Here is a 12,450-nt window from a genome sequence, read left to right on the forward strand (position 1 = left end):
ATCTTTCTTCCTCGAATTAAACAGATTCTTCATCGACAATGACATATTTTCTGATAAAATTATGCAATGTCATGTAGACAACAATAATATTTTGTTATTTGTCCAAATTATATGAACGCACTAATTTCAATATTGGTCATTTTACCTTCAAAATCCTAAAGGTTCGCTCGATCATGTTTCGAAGAGAAGAATGTAAATGATTGAATAGTTCTTTTCGACCATTTACTCGTGATCTCTTATAATCTTGTAGATGGTATCGAATACCTCGATAAGGTACAAGATAATCATCCATGAGTGGGTATCTAGCATCTACCAAATAATGTTCACCTATTATAAAAAATTAAATTTCTAGGATTGAATATAAACATATATAATTGACAAGCTTTTACATACAAACCTATTAAAGGATATGAAAATTTTAAACTAGGAATATTCAATGTATTAAGGAAGACACGTGAATCACCAGCTGACCCTTCTCAACCAACCACCACATGAGTGAACAACATGTCAAACGTACATGTTGCCATCATATTTTATGTGAGTTCCTTATGTCCTCGATATCGTACTTGTTATTCTATTGGTACAAGTGCATTAACGCGTGTCTCGTCTATCGTTCCAATACAACCCTACATATGTTTAAAGTGTATTAATCTATAATTAATAAAATAAATATTTTTAAAGTGTATATATATATATATATATATAAAAGAAATTACCTTAAAATATGATAAAAAATGAGAATTGTTACGGATGTATGGAGAGACATCATTGTGGTTGAGAAGTACAATTAAAGATATTGACAAGTTCATAATAGTTAAAAGAACTATGTTGAAATACTTGTTAACCGTTTAAATTGAGTAATCAAAATGATTTGTAATTATTATTTGTCCTTGATTCTATCATATTATTAATAAGAACATCACTACTTATTCTTGAATAGTAATGTATTGTTCCATCTTTAGTAGAGCTCGTTCCTCCAAAATGGTACACAGATTCAGAAATACGTGTCTTTCCATTCTAAATAGTGTGTGGCATGTCATACGATTATCATTTAGTATTTCCTACACAAAGTCAATCCCCGTGTACTGACTATTACTATGTGCCTTCCTACATAAAAAATTCTAGTAATAAAATAAAAAACCTAGAACGACTCCTATCGTGACTATATTTAAAACACTTAGTTCGATAGTATTAGTGGTATCACCATTTAAATCGATGGTATCAATAGTATCATCATCTAAATTGATAGTATTTGTAGTATCAACATCTGAATCCATATGACCTGTTTATAAATCCATATTAGTGGTATATACAACCAATTTATAATACACAATATAAAAAGTATAATTAAATGATGTCCACCACATAAAATAGAAATCACCATCCTTAATATTAATTACAATATACATTCAAAAAAAAATAAAATATCCATCGAATAGAAAATGAAATATTCAACACATAGAAAATTAAATATCTGTGGACACAAAATTTTCGATTTTCAAATATCTTAACCACTTTGGGAGGTTTTGGAGTCGCCACCATTCATATTTGTAAAAGGGTGTGAATGATCACCCGATGTTGCATTGTTTGAAAAAACATGTTATTTTTGGTGTTTACTGACTCTTGTACAGATAAGGTACATTTGGTCCAACCTCGGATTCAAGGTAAGGGGGTCCATGTTAGGGAGTAAGAAAGGTGTTAGGTACCCTACTCCCTTCACCGTTGGTGGTAACCTTGGATTCGGTCCTTTTTAGAAAATAAAATAAAAAAAGTCAAAAAGATCTGATATGTGCCCTCAAGTATAAGGGACTTTTATATTGATTCAATCTATTGAGGGCATCCTTATTGAAAAAGGGGCCCTTCGATGACTCAAACCATTTGTGGCATGTGCATAGGTGTAGAGAATGGAGATAAGTAGAAGAGGAAAGTGAAGAGGATAGAAGGGGGATGATCTTTGTCCAAAACCCACCTTGATCTTGACTTTATCTTTTTTAATTCTTTAAAGGATGAGTCTTCCTTGACTTTTCTTGACTTACTTGAGAGAGAGTTGAAAGTTAAGAGTTGGGGGTTGAGAATTGAGGTGAGTTGAGAGTGGAGAGAGTTATAATTTTAGAGGGTTCTTTTCTCAAATTTTCATTAGGTGAGAATTATGTTGAGGATAGGGGGATTTTATAGAGTTTTGGGGGTTATTTTAGGGGTAAAAGGGGATGAATTGATGAAAATGAGTAGAATGATTAGAGATTTGTGAGAAAGGGTATGTAAATTAAGGGTGATGGAAGGGCATTTGTGTAAGAGGGGTTAAATGGGTTATTTGTAATTCAAATGGCTTGAGTGTTAGGTGGAATAAAATGAATAGTATTTGGTTAAGAGAATGGGGATGTAAGATGGTGGTTGATTGATTGAGTATTTGATGAGTTGAGGGGAGTGGATTTTAACTAAAAGAATAAGTTGTGTAAGAAGATAATTGATTAGATTTTAGGAGGGTGAAGGAGATGGTGACATATGTCAAGATATGTGAAAATTAGAGTTTTAGATGAGTTGATAGGAAAGAATGAGTGTTTGATTTGAGAAGAAGGGTGTGAGTTTATAGGGAATGATAATGGTAGGTTAGGGAGAGGTATGGGTTTGTAAGGAATGATTATGGTAGATTAGGGGAGGGTATGATTGATGTGATTTTTTTAGAGAAAAGATGATGAGGGTGTGGGTAGTTTGATGAGAGAAGTGAGTTGAGATGGTAACATGTGTCCCACCTTAATAATCATGTTGATTAGTTATGATGTTGGGTTTGGTTTAGAGTTGGGCTTGGGTAATGGATTGGGTAGGTATAGTATTAGGCTTAGATGTAATAATGGATAGGGTGAATAATTATGGTAAAAGATTGAGAGGAATGAATTTGGGTTGAGTTGAGTGGGCTTAGGTGAAAAGTTGAATAGGGATGGGTTTAGATTGAATTGAATGGGCTTGGTTGAGAGGGATTGGGTTTAGGGGTGTAGAAAGGTAGTGAGGAGCTTGGGTCCATAGGTCACGTAAGTGGGGCATTGGGCCATTTATTGAAAGAAAATGATGAGAGACGTTATGTTTTTTAAAGTTTGAGCCTTAGGACTCATTCTGATTTTGATAGATTTTGGGCACTTTGCATCGAAGGCCTGGTCAAATTTGAGTGTCTACAGTTGCCCCTTTTTGCAGGAATTGCGTGTAAAGAACTACAAAGAATATACAAATCCTGATTTGTATGGGTCCGAGGATTTTACTCAAACAAGTTTTGAAAACACCGATTTAGTTTGACGGATTTGATGACAAGAAATGGCTACCCAAGCATAGGGTCTGACAGGGTGAGCCTTTTGATTTTCTTGACCTCGTGATGCGGAGCTCGTATGAGATCTTGGATTTGTGATAACTTGATAAAAAACTTTGAAACAGGAGTTTTCTAGCGAGTTTTGGACAAATTTGAATTCAACTTTCTGCAAAAATGTTATTTTTTCGATTTTTTTTTATTTTTTGGTTTTTTTTTATTTTTTGATTTATTTATTTATTTATTTTTGCTATTGGAGTTGAATCAACTAAGATCTAAAATGCAATAGTTAAGAGAGATCTCCCAAATCCGACCTTAGTAATTCCACCTCTGTGAATTGTTGGCCCATCAAGAAGTATAGCGAACCTGAAAGTAGAAGGGCTACATAGTCTGGGTCACCCATATTTAGAACCACATTCATCACAACAACATCAACATGAGCATCTCTTGGTGAGGTACTCTCCTCGGAGTAATGTGGGAAGTAGTTCTGATAGTGTCATTGGTAGCGTGGTAAACACTCTGTTAGATCTTGCTTGCTGGTTCTGCCCATACTGTGGTCTTGGCTGTGCTGGCATGACTTGTGGAAGAATCATCCGAAAAGGATTCTGCGGCGCTAGAGCCCAAGAAACTCGAGATACTGGCATCCAAGGGACTTTTGGTGCCTGTAGCCTCTAAACTAGTGCCTGAATAAAGAGTGGTTGGCTGGGTTGTACATTGTTGACTTGATTCTCTTCTCTTTTCTTGACTAAAGGTATTGATTTCTTTAGTGCCGATGTCCCTACTGTTGTGCTTAGAGCTGCGAAATCAAATATTAGACCGATTTGGATCCCGTCCTCAACTCGATATGCTGCTTGAACCAAATTGGAAAAAGTGTCCATGGTATGCCCCACTTGATGGGTATAAAATGAATGCCCCAATGTAGAGATAAATGGGGTGTTCATCTCTTGTTCTATCATGGTTGACCGTACTTAGGAAGTTGACTATCACTACCTTTGGGCGTATTCCTTCACTATTTCCCTATGTTTCCTTGTCATTTGTGCCATGTCATTTTTATCCAAACCAATATCCATGTTAAACTTGTAATTGTGCTAGAACATTTCAGTCAAGTCCTACCAGCTTTTGATAAGCAAATGGTCTAACCCAGATAACCATTTGAGAGTCGACCCTGTCAGAATTCTCTGAAATAACTGTACCAACAATCTGTCGTCCTCGCTGTATTGGCAATTGATCCACAATACAGTTTGCAGTGCGGTAAAGAACACCCAACACTATTATATTTCTCGAATTTCGAGCATTTGAACTTAGTTGGTAGTTGTGCGTTGGAGGTAGAAGCAAAGGTCCCTGAATCTTGTACCTCCTAAGGTATTTGTATCCTTCATTCATCTCATTTCCTCTTAAAGAGATTCGATCTATTGGGCCATTTTGTCGTCAGTAACATTCTTAGCTTCGGGAAGCCCTAAAGTCACACTCATCGTCTGGGATCACCACAGGAGGTGGTTGATTTTGTGGGATATAGAGCGGAGGGCTCTGATATACTGGCATAGTAGGAGGTGGGATGGTCTGTTGATCTAGTTGTGTTTGCTCAGGGAGTTCGGGGTTTGACCAAGATGCTTGCTGCTAAGCGGCTTGTGCTTGTAGAAAGTTAATACTACTCAAAATGATCGTAAACATTTTTTCCTGCCTTTTCGTTGTTTCTAATAGTCTTACTATCATTACATTAGCCTCGGTAAACTCATTCGTTGTAAGTTGTGGGTCCTCTGAGTTGCTTATAGTTGATGAAGATCGAAGGAAATACAGAGACTTCTCAGGGTGTTTGTATTTTTTTAATTTGGCCACCTGTGGGTACAGAAGACCAAACGTTATTATCTTACTTACAAAAGGGAAAATGCATGATGTTTTATTAAGTCATATAATTATTAGGGATGGCACCCAAAAGAAAATTTTAGTTAAATGAATTTAAAAAATGTGGTTTGTCAGCGCGGAGCAAGATCGTTTGAGAAAAAAGAATTACATTAGCACAAAACTGACATCAGCACGGAGCCAAAATAACATTTTGAAAAAGAATTATATCAGTCGAAGCTGGCATCGACACGAAGTCGATATAATTAAAAAGCGATTACATCAGCACAAAGCTGACATTAACACAGAGTTAGTAAAATATTTAAAAAGAAGATTACATCAATACAGAGCTAACATCAACACGAAGTCGGTAAAACTATTTTTTAAGAGGATTACATCAGCATAGAGTTGGCATCAACACGGAGTCAATAAAACATTTTTTAAAAAAGAATTACATCAACCGGAGTTGGCATCAACACGAAATCAGTAAAATATGAAAGAATTACATCAGTCAGAGGTGGCATCAACACAGAGTTGGTAAAATATTTTGAAAAGAAATTACATCAACACGGAGTCGGTAAAATATTTTTTTTTAAAAGGATTACATTAGCACGGAGCTGACATCGACACGGAGTCAGTAAAACATTTTGAAAAAGAGGATTACATCAGTACGAAGCTGGCATCGATACGGAGTTGGTAAAATATTTTTTTTTAAAAAGGATTACATCAGCATTGAGCTGGCATCAACACGGAGTCGATAAAAAATTTTTAAAAAAAATTTCATCAGTCGGAGTTGGCATCGACACGAAGTCAATAAAACATTTAAGAAAGAATTACATTAGTTGGAGCTGGCATCGACACGGAGTCAGTAAAATATTTTGAAAAAAAATTACATCAGCATAGAGCTGGCGTCGACACGGAGTTGTTAAAATATTTTAAAAAAGAAATTATATTAGCACAGAGCTGGCATCGACACGGAATCGATAAATTATTTTGAAAAAGAAATTACATCAGCATGGAAGTGGCATCGACATGGAGTCGATAAAATATTTTGAATAAGAAATTACATCAGTCGGAGCTGGTATAATTAAAATACGATTACATCAGCACAAAATTGGTATTAGTACGAAGTCGACATCAACACAGAGTTCGTAAAATATTTTAAAAAAGAATTACATCAGTCGGAACTGACATCGACATGGAGTCGGTATAGCATTTTGTAAAAATGGATTGCTGCAAACAAGTCGAGTTGGAAAAACATCTTTTCTATTAGCCCCCAATCCAATTCTCTGAAACTAAGATTGGCTAGTCAAATCGATAAAGTGTAGGCAAGTTCCATTTTGATCAAACAACAGTGGCGAGGGGTAGACCTTAAGCTTAATGATAAAAGTGGTTCATTTGATCATTTTTAAGTCTTAAAATTCAAAATAAAAATAAAGTCCAAGAGAAAAGTTATCAAGACTAATGTAAGGAACAAAATGAGCAAAAACAAATATCTTTTTTTTAAGGTCCATTTTTCATGCACGGACCAGAGTGGTTTTGTACTGGTCCGTGCTTTGAACACAGACTAGAACTGATTTTTTTTTATTTAGCAATGGTCCGTGCTGTATGCACGGACCTAAGAAAATTTCTCAAGTCCGTGCTTAAAACACAGACTGAACAATTTTCCTTAAGTTCGTGCATGAAACACAGACCAGAAGCTTTTCTCGCGGGTCAAACTTCTTCCTGTTCCCTATTTTGGCCCCTCATTTTTCTTGATTTTGAGGCACATAGCCTCCATTTTTTGGTTTGGGCCACACAATTTTTTTTTTATGATGCAAAACATAAATGAAAAGTAACTTCCCTCTTTACCTAGGGGACATACAACAAAACATAAAAGAGAAAATTGCCTAAAATCTATACAACTTGCCTTTGCGGGCTAAAAAAATAAAAATTACATCACATATGAGTATGGGATGGATACACATTCGATTTTGAAAATTTTAGTGTCCTAAGTCTATTATTTACGCTTCGATGCATACAGATTTATAGGTGGTTTTTCGGATACCCATTCTTCAAACCTTAATGTACACTGGAATGTCCACGTCTTAGGTTGGTGAATGGGGTGAATGTTCTCTTCCCCGCCACCCAAAATAACGTTCTTGGGGGTTTAAGAGTATTGACATCTAGGACTAGCATTTTAACAAGGGAGGGGATGGTTAGTGCATTGGGATATGAAACACGCGTGCACATGCATTTTATTTTTAAAAACATCCTTACATCATTTGTCCCAAAATAAAAATAAAAAAACAAAGCTTAAGTAAATATTACATCCCTTGATCTCATGACAATAAAAAAAAATAATAAGAAACATAACACTTGTAGTAAATAAAAACTAGAAAGCAAAATAAATGGAAAACATATTTTGTTTTTGAAAAATGACCAAATCGGAAAAGGGTCGAGCCACTAGTATGTATTCCCTAGTGGAGTCGCCAGTTGTAGACACGATATTTTCGATTTTCGAATATCTCAACCACTTTGGGAGGTTTTAGAATCGCCACCATTCACATTTGTAAAAGGGTGTGAATGATTATCCGATGTTGCATTTTTCAAAAAACATGTTATTTTGGGAGTTTAGTGATTCTCATACGGATAAAGTACATTTGATCCAACCTTTGATTCTAAGTAAGGGGGTTCATGTTAGGAAGTAGGGAAGGTGTTAGGCACCCTACTCCCTCTACCATTGGTGGTAATCTCAAATTCGATCTTTTTTTTTAAAATAAAATAAAATAAAATAGTGAGAAAGATCCGATATGTGCCCTCACGTATGAGGGACTTTGATGTTGATTCAATCCATTGAGGGCACCTTTATTGAAAAAGGGACCCTTCGATAACTCAAATCATTTGTGGTGTGTGCATAAGTGTAGAGAATGGGGATAAGTAGAAGAGAAAAGTGGAGAGGAGAGAAGGGGGTGATCTTTGTCCAAAACCCACATTGATCTTCACTTTATCTTCTTTAATTCTTCAAAGGATGAGTCTTCCTTGGCTTTCCTTGACTTGCTTGAGAGAGAGTTGAGAGTTAAGAGTTGAGGGTTGAGAATTGAGGTGAGTTGAAAGTGAAAAGAGTTGTAATTTTAGAAGGTCCTTTTCTCAAATTTTCATTAAGTGAGAATTGTGTTGAGGATAAGGGGATTTTATAGAGTTTTGGGGGTTATTTTAGGGGTAAAAAGGGATAAATTGATGAAAATGAGTTGAATGGTCAGGGGTTTGTGAGAGAGGGTATGTAAATTGAGGGTGATGGAAGGGCATTTGTGTAAGAGGGGTTGAATGAGTTATTTGTAATCCAAATGGGTTGGATCTTTTAACCCATTTGAGTTGAGTATTAAGTAGAATGAAATAAATGATGTTTGGTTGAGAGAATGGGAATGTAAGATGATAGTTTATTGATTAAGTGTTTGGTGAGTTGAGAGGAGTGGATTTTAATTAAAAGAATGGATTGTGTAAGAGGGTAATTAATTAAGTTTTGAGAGGGTGACGGAGTTGGTGACGTGTGTTAAGATGTGTGGAGATTAGAATTTTAAATGAGTTGATAGGAAAGAATAAGTGTTTGATTTGAGAGGAGGGGTGTGGGTTTGTAGGGAATGATGATGGTAAGTTTAGGGAGGGTATGGATTGATGTGATTTTTTTAGAGAAAATGTGATAGGGGTGTGGGTAGTTTGATAAGGGAGGTGAGTTGAGGTGGTGACATGTGTCCCACCTTAATGATCATGTTGATTGGTATGATGTTGGGTTGGGTTGAAAGTTGGGCTTGGGTAATGGATTGGGTAGGTATAGTGTTGGGCTGGGGTGTAATAATGGATATGGTGAATAGTTATGGTAAAAGGTTGAGAGGAATGGATCTGGGTTGAGTTAAGTGGGCTTAAGTGATGGGTTGAATAGGGATGGGTTTAGATTGAGTTGAATGGGCTTAGTTGAGATGGATTGGGTTTAGGGGTGTAGAAGGTTGGTAAGGAGCTTGGGTCCATAGGCCACGTAAATGGGGCCTTGGGCCATTTATTGAAAGAGAATGATGAGAGAGACGCTACATTTTTTAAGATTTGGGTTTTGGGGTCAATTTTTAGTTTTGATAGATTTTGGGCACTTTGCATCAAGGACCCCGTCAAATTTGGGTGTCTACAATATCCATCCAAAAGAAAATAACATATCCATCTAACAGAGTATATTGCATCATATTAGTGTAAAAAGTAAATAAAATAATCAAAGTATTTTGCACCTTATTAGTGCAAAGAGTAATCCAATGTATATTGCAACCAATAGGTGCAAAAAGTAACAAAGTATATTGTACCCTATAGGTGCATCATAAAACCAACATAAATATATATGTAATATAGAAAAAATGTCTAAAAAACCTTCCCAACTAAAAAATCAACTATCTCGCCCTCCAACCACCCAAGATGAATAGTTACAAATCATAACCCATAAAAAAAATTCTCTGAATTGTTTGTTCTTCATAAACATCTTCAAAGTAAAATGATAAAGATCACCGTTAAGGATTACATGTGTTAGTTGGTCTAAAATATTGATGGACTCTTGAATACTGGCTTTCTTAACAAGAATGGGGTTGCTATAAGCAGATGTCTAGGTGTGAGCTACATCTACGAGCTTATCCAATGTTTGGCCGATTCACATAGCAGTAGTCATCTTCTATCTACGACCTTGAGGTTGTAGAGTATCGCCACTTCTACGTTGAACATGGTCTGTGGGTGGGGGTACAGTAGGGGTAACATTATCCACAAACTCGTCAGCATCATCAAGAGTCGGGTCTAGAGGTGTCAGAGACTCCGAAGGCTGGGTTTCCATGACATCATCTAGATCATCCGTATCAAGGTTCTATTCTTGGATTTCTGATGCAGATAACATTGTACTAGATGCAAGCAACCACATCCGCCTACCAGTAGCATATGTGTCTCCAAAGATGAAATCCAATTATTTCATAAACTTTAGAGGTTTCGTTCAGAATATTACATCTTTTGGATGATGCTATAAAAAATAAAAATCCCAAATTACATAAAGACACAAAAATCCTAAAATAAATAAAAGAAAAAATTAATAAAAAAATATACCTCTAACCACCCATCCCACCACTCCTCATTTGCATCTAATATATTCATCTCAACATCATAAGAGACGTCAGTATTAGTGGAAATCTTATTCCAACGTCCTCAAATGCATTTTTGTTATCCCACTTATTCTTTATTTGCCTTCTATCATAGTAAATGTTAGTTTTTTTTAAACTCCTTGACTAAGATTCCATAATTAATCTTATCAAGCACTTTATGTGGTCTCCTCCCCTTCTTAATTAATTCATAGCAAATCTCAACCCAAACTTCATGTTGTTTGGGTGTCTAATTTGCTTTTGTACCTTTTAAATTTGTATCATCCATCTGATAATGATAAAAAAAAATAAAAATGAACCACTTCCATTTGTGTTTACAAACCGAAATAAATATATATCAACCAAAAAAGTACGAAATCCTTTTTTTTATATTATTCAAACTCATTTTCTTCAATAAATTATACTTATAAAAAAAACAAGTATAATGGGTTTCAAGGAAATTCCTTTCCCTCGTCCACAAACTCTTGCTGATTAAAAGAAAAATAAAACATGTTTCCAAACCACTATTATCCTTTGCAATATATGAATTATGTGTCAAACTAGCAACAATGAATATAATATAAACAAGAAGTTGCATGGAAATAAAAATAAATGAAACATGCTCTCTACTTCAAGGCATTTAAATGTACATGCATAATTGAAATTGATGAAAAAAATAATAATACACTTTTTGTTAAATCTTCATTATTTTTAAAATTTTCAAAAATAGGTAATATTGGCAGGCCAACTATTACTACTTACACCCCCCAAGTAAATAAACATCTGATAGGCCTTCCGACAGGCCATTGGACAGGTCATTGAGTAGGCCATTGGGCAAGCCATCCGACAGGTCCTCTAATTATTTACTATGCATGAAAACCCAATTTTCCAATTCTATACAATTCAGCCCAATTCTCCTATTTTATTAGCAACCATGATTGGAGGAAACCCCATCAACAAATTGAGTGCCCAAACCAGATTATCTTTCAATTAAATTCTACAATAGAAATACGACAATTACTAAAATATGACAATTGAACCGAATTGCAAACTAGGTAATAAATCAATGAATAAAGAATGAAAATTTCCCATTTTTTCCTTCTAATATAACATAAACAATCCAAGAGACGTTAAATTATGTTATTTGTTCAATCAAAAACCAAAGTCAAAAGATAGAAAAAAAAACCCACAAAACAACCATGATTGTAAACTCTATCGACCAGATTGAGTGACCAAACCAGATTACTTTTCAATTAAATTCTATTATAGAAAGTGCGACAAATACTTAAACATGACGATCAAACCGAACTGCAAATTAGTTAATAAACTAATATATAAATAAAAGAATCAAAATTTCACATTTTTCCTTCGATTATAATAGAAACATCCCAACGACACTGAATTACGTAATTTTTTCAATCAAAAACGAAATTCAAAAAATAGAAAACAACCCTGACTGTAGAGATTTGAGATTCGATAGCAGAGTAAAAAAAAATGAAGGAGGCTCCACTACAAGAGGAGGAGATGGTTGATTCGATTTCTTAGCTACGTTCTTGATCAATTTTCTCCACGAAACAAAGGTGGTCTCTCCAAGTCTGAGTTCCACGGTAAACCTCTCCTTATCCTAGTTGTAGAAACGGATGGCACGAAAGAGGAAGAAATCCTAGATGAGCTATCTACACCTCCACCGATCAATAGCATCAATCGCAAAAGGGGTTGTCAATGGCATCAATCATGGTCTTCGTTGATGTCGGGTTTAGGTCGATCAGACATTCGTCGTCATCGTCAATGGGGTCGTCGTTGCTGTCGGATTTTTAGGTTGATGAAAACAAAATGAGAACGAGAGATATCGAGTTAGGTAAAGGTTTGTTCGATCGGACTCTCCTTGGAAATAACATAAATGATGAAGGGTATTTAGGTCATTTCACTTTAGCTTTTTTTTTTTTTTTCTTCTGCTCTTCAAAACTACGTTAAAAAAAAAAAAAAAAAAAGCCGCTTTTGGAAGTAATATCAAATACAAATCGTAGCTAGAAAATGAGTCTTTAATCAAAAAAAGCTGTGAAAAGTAGTTTTTTGAAGTGCTATCAAACAGGCACTTTTGAAAAACAACGAACCATGGGCACCCTTTTAATTAAGACATCGAGATTTCGGGTTTTAAAACGTTTTTCTACTCAGGAAAGGCTA

Source organism: Akebia trifoliata, chromosome 9, assembly GCF_017979445.1.
Source record: "Akebia trifoliata isolate Shusen 1 chromosome 9, ASM1797944v1, whole genome shotgun sequence".
Classification (NCBI taxonomy): Eukaryota; Viridiplantae; Streptophyta; class Magnoliopsida; order Ranunculales; family Lardizabalaceae; genus Akebia; species Akebia trifoliata.